Consider the following 12,871-nt stretch of genomic DNA (forward strand, 5'->3'; position numbering starts at 1 on the left):
CCCGTTTTGTGGGCACAGGTTCGCCCAATAAAATCTAGTTTTGCCTTTCACAGTATTGCTACTGTGTTCTTAACGTCACCACCACGTGACAATATCGTCTATACCCGTTTGCTCTCTGATCCAAGCCGCTCTCTTTCTGTTCCTTAAAGTTATGCCAAGCATTCTTCGTTCCATCGTCCTTAAGTTGTTCTCAAGCTTATTTGTCAGTCTCCAAGTCACTGCGCCGTATGTCAGCACCGGTAAAATGCACTGATTGTATACTTTCCTTTTCAATGATAACAGTAGGCTCCCAGTCAGGAGCTCACGATGCCTGCCGTATTCCAGACCCTGTGTATTCAGCGTCTAATATTATGGCGCATTAACCCCACGAAGCGCGAACGCCATTTACGACGAACGAAAATTAAAACAACTTGTTCACATTACTTCTGGTCGTGGAGCGCGTATCGATACGAAGAGTGAAATGATAATAGAGTAAAATGAGTTATTACGGTAATTAATTACCCAATAATTAAATTGCTTAACTACCGACGACCGTAAGCTTCCTTCAGTATGTGAAAAACGCTACTATGGTCTCTACATCGGGTTTCCAGGGCTTAAATCAGAGTCCTTAGCATCAAATTCAGCGTATGAAAAATGATACCCTAGAATTTGTGAAAAAGAAAGGAGAAACGGAAGAAAGACTTACCTGTTCCAAATCAGTAGGCAATTTTTTCTCTGTTCTCTTTCTCCCTTTCTCTTTCTCCCTTCTCCGACCTCCAAAGGCTCGAAAAGAGGCAAAAATCGGCGATAGTTGAAAGCTCCGCCCCAGAGTTGGATGAAGCGACAGGAAGTGACGCTCACGCAATAAAATGTCAAGGATGGAAAATCGGTCGAGTTGGAGTCCTTTCATGATCGGTAGCAGCGCACGGCAAAACGAGTGCACAGAAGATGTGCTAGTTTGACAGATTCCAGGCATACGCAGTCTGATTACAGGAACAAGACGACACGAGATATCATAGAGTCTGCTGAGATAAGCCGCCTAGGGGTCAAGTGTGTCTGCGCGGACGTGGTGTTCTTTGTGTTTCTTCTTTTATTTCCGATTTTCTTTTTTTTATATATTTTTACTGTTCATAACGCCTGCTGAAGGATCCTGTTTTTATCTCGCCTTTGCTGTTCATCCCTCCTTACGCACGTCATACACCGCCCGTGTATAAAATACAAGCGATTTCTTTTTTCCCGAATGAAGTTCAGTTGAAAGTTTGCGCTTGCGTTCGTCAGATCCCTGTCCTTTGTGATTCAATTGGTGCACAACAACTATTTATTACCCGCCGTGGTTGCTCAGTGGCTATGCTGTTGGGCTGCTGAGCACGAGGTCGCGGGATCGAATCCCGGCCACGCCGGCCGCATTTCGATGGGGGCGAAATGCGAAAACACCCGTGTGCTTAGATTTAGGTGCACGTTAAAGAACCCCCGGTGGTCGAAATTTCCGGAGTCCTCCACTACAGCGTGCCTCATAATCAGAAAGTGGTTTTGGCACGCAAAACCCCAAATATTATTAACAACTATTTATTACGGGCTGCTATACCAACTCGTCCGAACAAGCGCCCTTGTCTGCCGAAGCCACACGTAGAAGCCAGGTTGCTACGGCGTCCCGGTGCTGAGCTTGAGAATGCAGGCGCGCGATACAGATGGCGGCGGCCACGTTCCGCAGGAGATAGAATGGAAAAAAAAAAACGCTCGCGCATTGGGTGAACGTTAAAGAAACCCAAGTGATCGGAATTAGTCCGTAGTTCCCCACTAAGGCGTGCCTCATAATCAGATCACGGTTTCTGGCACGCAAAACCGCGGCATTTAATTTGTGTCTGTCTGACAAGCCCTGTTACCAGACAACACTTGTCCCGTTTCATGTCTTCTTTTTTTTTACTGTAGAGCTCCTTCTATGTCTGTATGACCGTCTCTTTGTTGTGCCGTGCGCTGCTGTCGCGGATAAAAGATCACGTGCGTCGCACACGAACATTAAGCGAAACGTGAAATTGTGTTTTTTTACGTGCCAAAACCAATGATTAAATTATGAGGCAAGCCGTAGTGTGAGAGAGTCCCGAATTAACTTTGACCAGCTGGGTTTCTTTAACGTGCACCCATTGCACGGGAGCCTTCGTGTTTTGCCCGCCGTCGAAAAGCGGCCGCCGCGGCCGGGACTCGATCCCGGGACCTCGGCCTGAGCAGCTCAACGCCAAGGCCATGCGCCACCGCGGCAGTTGCGGGCTTTATATGTGGGCTTTATGTGGGCTTTATGTGGGCTTTATGTGGGGTTTATATGTGGGCTTTATGTGGGCCTTATATGCGGGCTTTATATGTGGGCTTTATGTGGGCTTTATATGGGCCTTATGTGGGCATTATGTGGGCTTTATGTGGGTTTTATATGTGGGCTTTATGCTTTTCGATGGTCGCGAGTACTCTGCGGTTGCCGCATCGTTTGCTTGCGGTGTTGGCTATCCGGTGTCGGGAAGGCCTTGCGGAGACGGCCCAATGGTAGGGGGTGTCGTGGCGGCTGCCCAATGACAAGCGTGCGAACGCAAAAGAGGAACGTAGAGAACTTCTGAATGATGACCTCGATACGTTCTGATCAAAACAACGTCGCCACTTCATCGAATTTTCTGCTAGATCTATCATATTTGGGTCTTATAGCGGATATAACAGGATGATTTCTGTCGAAATTTCCAATGCGGAGGTGAAAGATGTCTGGCTGCTTCCATCGGGCATTGATTTTTAAGGAGATGAAAATAGATGTAGTACAATAGTCTTTGTCGCCGCATGCCGGCGACGGCTACTTGCTTTCACTTGGCGAAAGTTTTAATAAATAGGAAACTGAATGAAAGGTAAATTCTTGCACCAGTTATACTAAACACTAGAAAATGTAGCGCCGCAAGGGAAGTGTTTCAGGATAGTGACAAGGCCGTCGACATCGGAGATGAAGCAGTACGTTTGTAGCGGTGGAGGGAGCACGAATGCGATACGCGATTGGGTTTTCGAGGGATGAACGTCGACTGAAGTTGCACGCACCGAAAAGTAGGACACACGCGTAAATGCACTCCAGGTTTCACACCCACTGCGTCACGGTGGCGCGTTCCACTCAAGGGGATCGGCGAAGTTGTCTGTTGGCGCACACACCCAGTGACACATACGCAGGGACTCAGTGTTGTCGGTCCAAGTTGTCTGTTGGCGCACACACCCAGTGACACATACGCAGGGAGTCAGTGTTGTCTACGAGACCAGACAGCAGCCGGCAGCAAGTTGTCTGTTCGCCAAGGCAGTAGGCAGCACATTACCCAGCGGCTTAAATTACATATATCTACAAATACGTCTGGCGAGGAAATGACGACGCTATAAAAACCCAGGCGAAGAGCCAAAGAAAGCTTCGCTTAAAAAGACAGAAAAAGAAAAGAAAAAGGCAAGGAAGAAAGAAAGAAGGAAGGAAAGAAAGAAAGAAAGAAAGGAGAAAGATAACCGCTGAAGATTTAACTGGACGAGTGAGGGCGCACTGTCTGCGCGTGAAAATGAGGACATGTCCCATCGTTGACATTTCTGTAGTCGGTGGCAGGTCAAGCGTGCATTTGCAAGTGCCCCTCAAAGTTGGTGATGATCTCCGTGAAGAAATGAAGGAAGAAGGGCTTACTCGAGACAAAAGTTTCATTCGAACAAATAACTAAATAGCTAAATAAGTAAACTAAGTAACTAATAACTAAAATAACTAATAGCTAATAACTAGTAGCTAAATCTAATAGTAGCTAATAGCTCAATAATTAAATAACTAAATAGCAAGCAATGTCAAATGCAGATTCGGACTGACTGTTCGAAAATCACACCACGCAGGTGAAAGTGAAGTATAAAAAAATACGGTGAAATAAAAGATATTCGCGCAGTAAGTCCCCGGGAGTTGTCAAGGTATGCGTAAGCTTTATGACACCTGCTCATTTCCACGCAGCCCGGTGTCATTATCAATGTTATGAAACGACAGCGTTGAGTCGACACGAACAGCTACGGACGGCGGAACAAGATGAATCGATTACGCAAGCAGCTACTACAGGTGGCGGCGCCTGGTGCGCTAATGACGTTCCGATCACTCTAAGCCGCCTTATCCGCTTTAGCCGCCTAAGCGCCTCATTCATCCGCGTCGAGCCATTGTGAACCGTGATCAACCGTACTCCAGCGGCGACTGCGTAAGGCGCGGCCGCGCAGGCCCCATCTTGGGTTGAGGACAAAGTGCGCGGAATGCTGATAGCTTCGTGTGCACTATGTTCTCGCCACTTCACTCGCGTTGAAGCGAGAGGCAGCATAAAGGTTCATTCGCTCGCTGCTGTGGGTCCTTTCTTGATAGCCATGGTCTTACGTGACGGACGAGCGGAAGGACGCACGGATGGTTGGACGAATGGGTTTCCTCGTTGGGTACAGCATGGAAGAGCGTCCCGCATAAAACAAAGAAAAAAAGATATATATATATATATATATATATATATATATATATATATATATATATATATATATATATATATATATATATGTATATATATCACAGGCGCCAAAATGGAAACAAGAGAAGACCGCATACCCAGTCAGGACTCATCACGCGTCCAGAAAATTCATCTCACTGTGCTATATAGCCACCGAAGGCACATTTCAAGATTCACCAGATTTATGAATAAAAAAGGCATTCCACTATTTATCGTGCCGAAGCATCATCATCATCATGATCATTGTTATTATTATTAGCATCATCATCATCCTCATCAGCCTCTCTCCATGTCCCCTGAAGAACGAAGGCCTCTTCCTGCGATTCCCAATTACCCCTGTCTTGCGCTAGCTGATTCCAACTTGCCCCTGCAAATTTCCCAATTTCATTAGTCCACCTAATTTTCTGCTATCCTAGACCACGCTTCCTCCCCTTGGCACCCATTCTGTAACTCTAGTGGTACACCAGCTATCTACCCTATGCATTACATGGCCTGCCCAGCTCCATGTTCTTTTTCTCTTAATGTCAGCTAGAATATCAGCTATTCCCGTTTGTTCTCTGATCCACGCCGCTCTCATCCTGTCTCTTAACGTTACACCTAACATTTTTTCATTCTATCCCTCATTGCGCGGTTCTTGTTCGAGCTTTTTGCCTACAAGTTTCTGTCCCTTATGTTAGCACCGGTAATATGCAATGATAATGTAAGTGAGTGTAAATGTAACTATGCGTTATACTACTCAAGCGTATAAAAATGATACGTACGCTTTCTTAGTTTAACGTTAGCGGTCCATCAGCACACACACACACACACACACACACACACACACACACACACGCACACACACACACACACACACACACACACACACACACACACACACACACACACACACACACACACACACACACACACACACACAATAAAAAGGACGAAGATGAAGGGAACTGATGCGCTCTACGTCGGCTCCGTGTTCTTCACACGATTTCGCAAATCAAGGACGACCCCCATTTTGGCACCATTCGACTCAGCTCCTCACCCGGAATCTGTGGATACCCGATTCTAAGGCGGATGACCGTTCTTGGAGATTTTACTGCCGAAACCCACGCCAAGCCGCGGGGAGCTGGCTAAGCCTACCACCAGCCCTATACCCACCGTTATTAAGGCCTCGGCTTTCTTGAACCTAGGCGGCGACATTGTATCAAGAATGGAGGTTGTTGAGAGAAGCGACGACGAGATTGGACAGGAGATGGATGACGATAACGGCTTGAAAGTCGTTAGATATAAAAGACGGGCCAAAGAAGAAGCGATAGGTGGCATGCCTAGCGCTAGCCCTAACCGACTTCCCAAGTCGAGCGGAGCCAAGGTTATCTCGCAAGTTAACAGGGCCAGCAAGATGCCTAAACTACCTATGGGAGATTACAAGATTGTAGTCAGACCAAAAGGAGGGCTTCAGCTATCCCAGCTATGCCTACTACAACTAGGACAAGCCATCTACGAGGCAGCAGGGATCCGTTACAATGAACGGGAGACGGATATCATCTGCCTCAACAACTTCCAGAATATTGTAGTCGTCAGTACTCCGAATCAGGCCCATGCGGAAAAATATGTGTAAATCAAAACATTCAAGTTCAACGGCAAGGAATATGAAGTTAGAGCCTACCAAACAGCCCCCGACGTTACAGCTAAATGAGTCATCCGAGGTGTGGCTGTCGAAGTTTCCTCGAGAGACATTACGGTAGCAGTTATTAAATCATGAATACCGACGACGATCGCTGCCAAACGACTGGAAAACACCGCAACTGTGACCGTTTTATTCGACGGTTACAAGGTCCCCACGTACGTGAGTTATGGAGGAGTACTCACGAGAAGCTCGTTATAAAGGAAACAAGTGGACTTTTGCAAAGAGTGTAGCAGATTCGGACACAGAAGTGACTTGTGCCCGAAGCCTGATGATAAGCTATATGCGGGATGCTGCAAGTCCAACACGGATCAAAATCACACATGTCAGCCCAGGTGCCAGCTGTGCGGGAATGACCACCCTACGGCCGACAAAACCTGTAAAGCCAAGTTAAAGCAACCCTACATAATCAAACAACGACAATGGCTTCTCCAAGAGCAAGCAATTAAACAACAGGAAGAACAGCAGCAGCAGCTTCGCTTTACAGACAGGCCTATCGAGCGAGGCAGATCCAGGTCCAGAGGCAGAGAAACGCCCAAGGCCGGATCCCAGTCCAGGTCCCGGGCGAGATCTATGTCGCGGTCCAGGGGAAGACAAGCAGACGTGGCTACGACGCCCAAGGTGAGCTAGTCAGATGCGGTCAAAGGGCCGCGCCCTGGGACACCGGAGGGGACCGCACATAATTCTAATAACAGTAACGAAATAGCTAAGATGAGCAAACAGAGTGCGCACTTGATATAATTATTTGCACAGTTAACCAAGGAGATTCAGGAGCTTAAGAGCGACAAAAATCAGACAAACAAACGCGATCCCCAAGCCCCGGGAAAGTGGAGATAATTCAAGAAATTGAACGGAGGAGGATAATAATCCACCTCCACCCAAGAGAAAGGCGACCAGGGACACAGCTACGGCTCCAACTACGAACTTAAACCAGGCAACTTCCGACCTGCAGAAGGCGGCTGTGGAACAGGAAGAGGTGACCAGCAATCCTTCGCTGGTAGTCTCGATGATCTTTACCAGGCTAGACAACATGGAGGCCAATATGGCCGACATAAAGAAGCGCGATAACAGGACTTAACACGAGAAGAAACACATCGCCTCCAATCAACGACACTCCTGTGACCAGTTCCGCAGGGAATCTACAAAATTTACAAGCAGCTGGGAATTCTAGGCCTTCTAACATTGTTTTGAGGGCGCCCTTTTTCCTTCTGCCACCTTCCACGGTAACCACACCGTAATATGGGAAAGCGTGAAAAAAGAGAACTTGTCATATGACGGTTGAATTGCAGGAGCCACAAAACCAAAAAGGCGGTCCTGCAACAATACCTTAGAAACAAAACTAAACCAGATGTTAGCATTCTTCAGGAAACTCATGGATTAGCGAATGAGCCGCGATATCAAGCTATCGGGCTCCACAACGGGAATATTAGAACATTAACTACGATCGTGAGGGTGGAAAGGGCTGGTGGTGATTCGTCACGCCACCTAAATCTCGGATATTGAGCACGTGCGTATAGAGCTCCTACCCAGATGAAGGAAGTCCTCAAGTATATTTATTCTAAACTTGTATATTAATCCAACCCTCAAAAGGCAGCTCTTCATAATTCTTTAGAAAGGCTGTAGTGATGGCAGGTGCTAGACCTCTAATCAATAGCCCACACGGTGACTGAAGGTATGGTTATTCGAGAGTGAAGGGAAGAATGCTATGGCAAGACATTCAAGATACAGAGTTAACGCTCGCAAATGCATCCGACTCCCCTACACGTATAGGGACCGGGCTCAACAGGGATACTACACCGGATCTTACAATCGTAAACAAGCTCGCAAAGGTCAAATGGAGAAACACGTTGGAAGGCCTTGGCAGCGATCACATAATTATAGAAATCAAGATTGAAGGAGCCGCAGATGCCGAAAATACTAGATACGTTAAATGAATAGACTGTAACAAGTTTCTCAAAATAAGAGACCATAGGAAGCAAGAGACGATCGAAAACATACAACAATGGCCTAACGACCTCATCAAGGACGTAAGCGTAGCCACTCACACTATCACGTCGGAACAAAAGGTATAGAAGATTGATAGTCGTCTCGCACATATGTGGGAGGCGAAACAATCGCTACTACATAGATGGCGTAAGCAAAAGTACAATAGGAGTCTACGTAAGCGAGTAGCTGAGTTAAAGAAAAAAGATTAAAGAGCGTAGCAAGCAGTTATATGCGCAACAATGCGATGAGTTCTGCAATGCTATGGATGGATAATTTTTTGCTGACCAGACGTGGAGTATACTAGATACAGACAGTCCCAGGATAGCTAAAAAACATAATTGGCGAAAGCTTCTGCGCGGGCACAAAGGGAAGGAAGATAAACTCATCGCCTGAGGTAAGCGCTACATACCTTCCTCCCAAAGCAATCGTCGAGCATGGGTGATATGAGGGAAACCCTAACGGGACCTTAGATGAGGACTTCACTATACAAGAGATTAGAGCGTTGCTGCAAATACTCAATACGAAATCTATCCCGGGGCCAGACGGGATTAGTAACAGGCTGCTAAGAAAACTGGATGATCAGGCAATAGAGAATATTACAAAATACATAAACGAATGCTGGGCCAAGGGCTCTATGCCACAACAGTGGAAGGAATGCCAGGTTATACTTATTCCCAAACCTGGCAAACCAATTAAATCGCAAATGTACGGCCGCTATCTCTCACCTCTTGCGCAGGAAAGCATTATGGAGCATGTATCCCTTATAAGAATAAGCAATTACCACGAAGAAAACGAAATATATCCAAATACTATGTTGGGTTTTCGGGCTGGATTCTCCACTCAGGACGTTATGCTGCAAATCAAGCAGCAAGTACTAGACAGTAAAGCGAGGTCCACCAGAGGTATATTAGGGTTGAATCTCAACAAAACATTTGAGAAAGCTGCCCATTCGGTCATGCTCAGTCAGGTGAGCAACCTAAACGTAGGAGAAAGGGCATACAATTACATTCGAGACTTCCTAACGAATAGGAAGGCTACGCTTATCATGGGTGAACTTTAGTCTGAGGTAAGGGACATGGGTAGTTCGGGTACACTTCAGGTCTCCGTGATATCGCCCATGCTCTTTAGCTTCATTATGTTAGGATTGTCGGAAAATCTCGAGGACATCAAAGGAATCAATCACTCCTTATACACGGTTGATACTACCATGAACCTCGCAAGGCAGCGATGAGGGTACACTAGAACAGAAATTACGGGAAGCAGTAGAATATAAAGTGGAGGAATATCTCACAGGCACGGGACTTGAATGCTCCCCGGATAAATCGGAGCTTCTCTTTTACAGACCCACGCTCAAGGGCAGGCCGCCCAAGGGATACATCAAGGAGAGAGAGTACGTAAAGATACAGATTCGCACGAAGAATGGCGGTGCCATCCGCATCGTTAAACAAATTAGGGTCCTGGGGCTCAACATTGAGTCGAAGGGAACTAACGGTTAAATTCTTAGGAAGCTCGCTACCAAGGTCACTAACGCCATTAGGTTGATCAGGAGAATCACGATCAAGTATCAGGGAACGACGGACGCTAGCATTGTTAGGCTCATTCGCTGTTTTGCTATGAGCGACATCATTTACGCAGCTGCGTACCTTAAGTGGTGCAAGGCAGAAAAGGTCAAAATAAATACACTCATAAGGAAAGCTTTTAAGCAGGCCATAGGCTTGCCAGAAAGCACCAGTGCTGAGAGAGTAATGTAGCTGCGCATGCATAGCTCTTTGGAAGAATTGATTGAAGCTCAGCAGATAGCTCAGTTGGAAAGACTAGCCAACACCCGGACTGGCAGAAGTATACTAGATAAATTACGAATGAATTACCATAGCTAGCAAGGACCCAAGGCTGCGTTGGCCAGAGAGATTAGGAGCAGGATTGAAATCCCAAATTTACCCAAAAATATGCACCTGGAATTCAATCAGGGCCAGAGAACGAGCTGAGCTAGAGCTCTGCTCAAACGCTATGGCAATGACGAGGAAAAGCCATCCGTGGACGTCGCGGAGTATTCAAATCAGCAAGCGTTTACAGCAGTGCCAATTAATACAAAGCTGGAAAGCATACATACGTGCACAATCAAAACCAGGGTACGTGAGGTTGCGGAGGAGGGTGCCATCGCTCTGGCTATCGCTTCTCCCAAATATAAATACATAATTAGGGACTCTCAATCGGCTATACGAAATTACACTAGAGGACGGATATCAATTGAAGCTGCAAGAATTTTAAACAGTAAAGCCAAACATATCATCTGAGGAATTTCACAAGAAAATCATCTGCTTCCCAGCCCATACAGAGGGCGGATCCACCACCACCCCCAACCTTAACGAGCCTGCCCATCGTATTGCGCGAGGACTCATTAGCCCCACCCTATAGGGGGGGGGGGGGAGGCGCTCTGAGGGAGGAGGAGATGGAACGGAACGATACGGTTGGACTCTTCTCATTAAGCGACATTACTCACTTCTATAGACAGTCGAGGTGTATATATCCACCTCCTAGCCCAAAATTGGACAGGTCTCAGGCGGTTGACTGAAGGCGCCTTCAAACAAGAACTTGCACAAACCCGGTACATCTTAACTGCATGTTTCCCGAATTGTACCCTGATGCCAAATGTAAATTAAGTGATAGAAGAGTCACCCTAGAGCATATACTCTGGGATTGGGAAATAGTTCAGAGAAGAATTGTAATCCTCCCCGATGACCTAGAGGTGCTATGGACAGCTGCACTGGCTAGCTCAGATCTTCGTGACCAACTTTGGGCCATTCAGCAAGCCCGGGAAGCTACCGAGAGACAGCGTTTCTCTGCTGCCCCCGGGTCGGCCTAGACCTAGGGCCATCAATTGTAGGATATTTAATAAAGTTGCCACACAGACACGATATAGTAAATCCACAAATTTGATTGAACAAGATATGTCCCGAATATCAGGTATAAATGTTTAATGAATGCTCATCCCTAGCGTTTGTAAGGAGAAAAAAAACATCTGGAGGTGCCGGGGATCGAACCCGGGGCCTTTCACATGCAAAGCGAACGCTCTACCACTGAGCTACACCCCCCACACGGCTTTTACGCCTTCAACCGCGCGCGCCATGCAGAAAAGCCGCTACAGCTCGAGATGTGCGCGATAAGCTCCGTTCCTTTGTTCACAGCAACCGTTTCGTCGAGGCAGCCTCGTCTTTGCTCTCTTTATACGAATAATCATCCTCCATTTGCTTTATTTAAGAGCAGAAAAGGATGCAGTGGGCGAAGTCTTAACGCGATAGGGTTAAGGTCCCCGTGTCGCACAAAACCCGGCGTCCCGCGTCGGACGTCATCTCGGTAGAAGAATTTTTCGAACCACCCGTACCCAGGTCCTCCATGTGGCGCAAGGAAGTTACTCAACTAATTGCATTTCTCTGGCGAAGATACGTAGAAAAATCGCAAAGTTTGACTTACACGCAACCTACAGACATGATAGCGTCGGATTGCAATTTCACTATACGAGAAAACGTAATCATGTTACGCGAAAACTCAAAGAAACCCCTTTTCCAGCGTTTCTACCATTCATAGGCTGGCGACGGCGTCCGCCTATTTGCGCGCGCCGGCACCCGAGGGTCTTGGGGGCCACGGAGCGGTGCGCCCAGTTCCTTGCAATACCTCCAGATGGCGCTCGCTTCCGCCGCGTCGCGGCCCACGTAAGTGTCCGCGTTTCTACCAGAAAGCCCGCCTTCGTGCATACCGTTCGCCACCACCGTTTCCCAGTGGTCGAGGAAAGCGCAGAACGTTTGCTTCACTACTACTTTAATGTTGCCTATGTATTAAAAACTAATGCAAGCTAGGTACTTCGTCTATAACGCTTATATACCCATAAATTACGCGTTCATTCAGGTAAAGATGAAAACAAAAAGGTGGCTGCAGTGCTAGGTGAGCATCTAGCAAAATTTTGCAGAAGCAAGCAGTCGTAAAAGCAGCGACAAGGTCGAGCTGTCACAAATACGTCTATAGTACGATACAACTTAAGTCTGCAGCGAAGCCCCGCCGACGCCCTCATAACCGCCAGTCTCTGTTCCTCCGCGAGGCTGCAAATAGTTCGAACTTCAAACTTTTCTTGTTGCCTAAATAAGGCGGTAACACAAAAATAAAGTTATAAGCGCGTAATTACGTACGCGTTCACTTGTCTATTATAGTGGAAGGGCGAAAGCCCAATTCTTTACTGAACTGAAATGAAACGCTTCCTTCACTGCAACTATTTACTGTCAAGTTTGACTTTAGTTGGCAGTGAAGTTTCACGAGTAAAACGGGCTCAGAAATGACATGAACTGTACCGAGGACTTTTGAAGAGTGAAATGCTCAGACTCCATACACTTTGTCCATGTCTGTTACACACCTCATCCGTTCCGCCGATGAAAAGACCCTTCAAGAACAGCAGGCGCTCCGGAGGTATCAAGTACGACGCCATATTGAAAACGTCGCATGATGACGACTTTGCTTCTGTGATTGGCTAGCGGAGTAACACAACGCCGCGCGGTCCGTGTGTCCTGGTTGCCAATTGCTGTTTTCTAAATTTGTATCCTACTATAGATGCACCTTCTACATTGCTCTAGAAATCCATAGTCAAAATAGTTAAAGGAAATAAATAAACAACGTAGAGAAAGCACCGAACATATAATACATAAGTGTAAGGTCCGTAACTATTGGAAGA

The 12,871-nt window shown here is 46.8% G+C and overlaps 1 non-coding gene across 1 annotated transcript; it reads right to left on the minus strand.

Annotated features, from left to right (window-relative positions):
* Positions 1-11,174: 11,174 nt before the first annotated feature.
* On the minus strand, positions 11,175-11,246 carry TRNAA-UGC (transfer RNA alanine (anticodon UGC)). Its single transcript has one exon. It is a non-coding gene; the product is annotated as a tRNA-Ala (tRNA).
* Between the last annotated feature and the right edge of the window lie 1,625 nt (positions 11,247-12,871).

This window comes from Dermacentor variabilis, chromosome 10, assembly GCF_050947875.1.
Source record: "Dermacentor variabilis isolate Ectoservices chromosome 10, ASM5094787v1, whole genome shotgun sequence".
Classification (NCBI taxonomy): Eukaryota; Metazoa; Arthropoda; class Arachnida; order Ixodida; family Ixodidae; genus Dermacentor; species Dermacentor variabilis.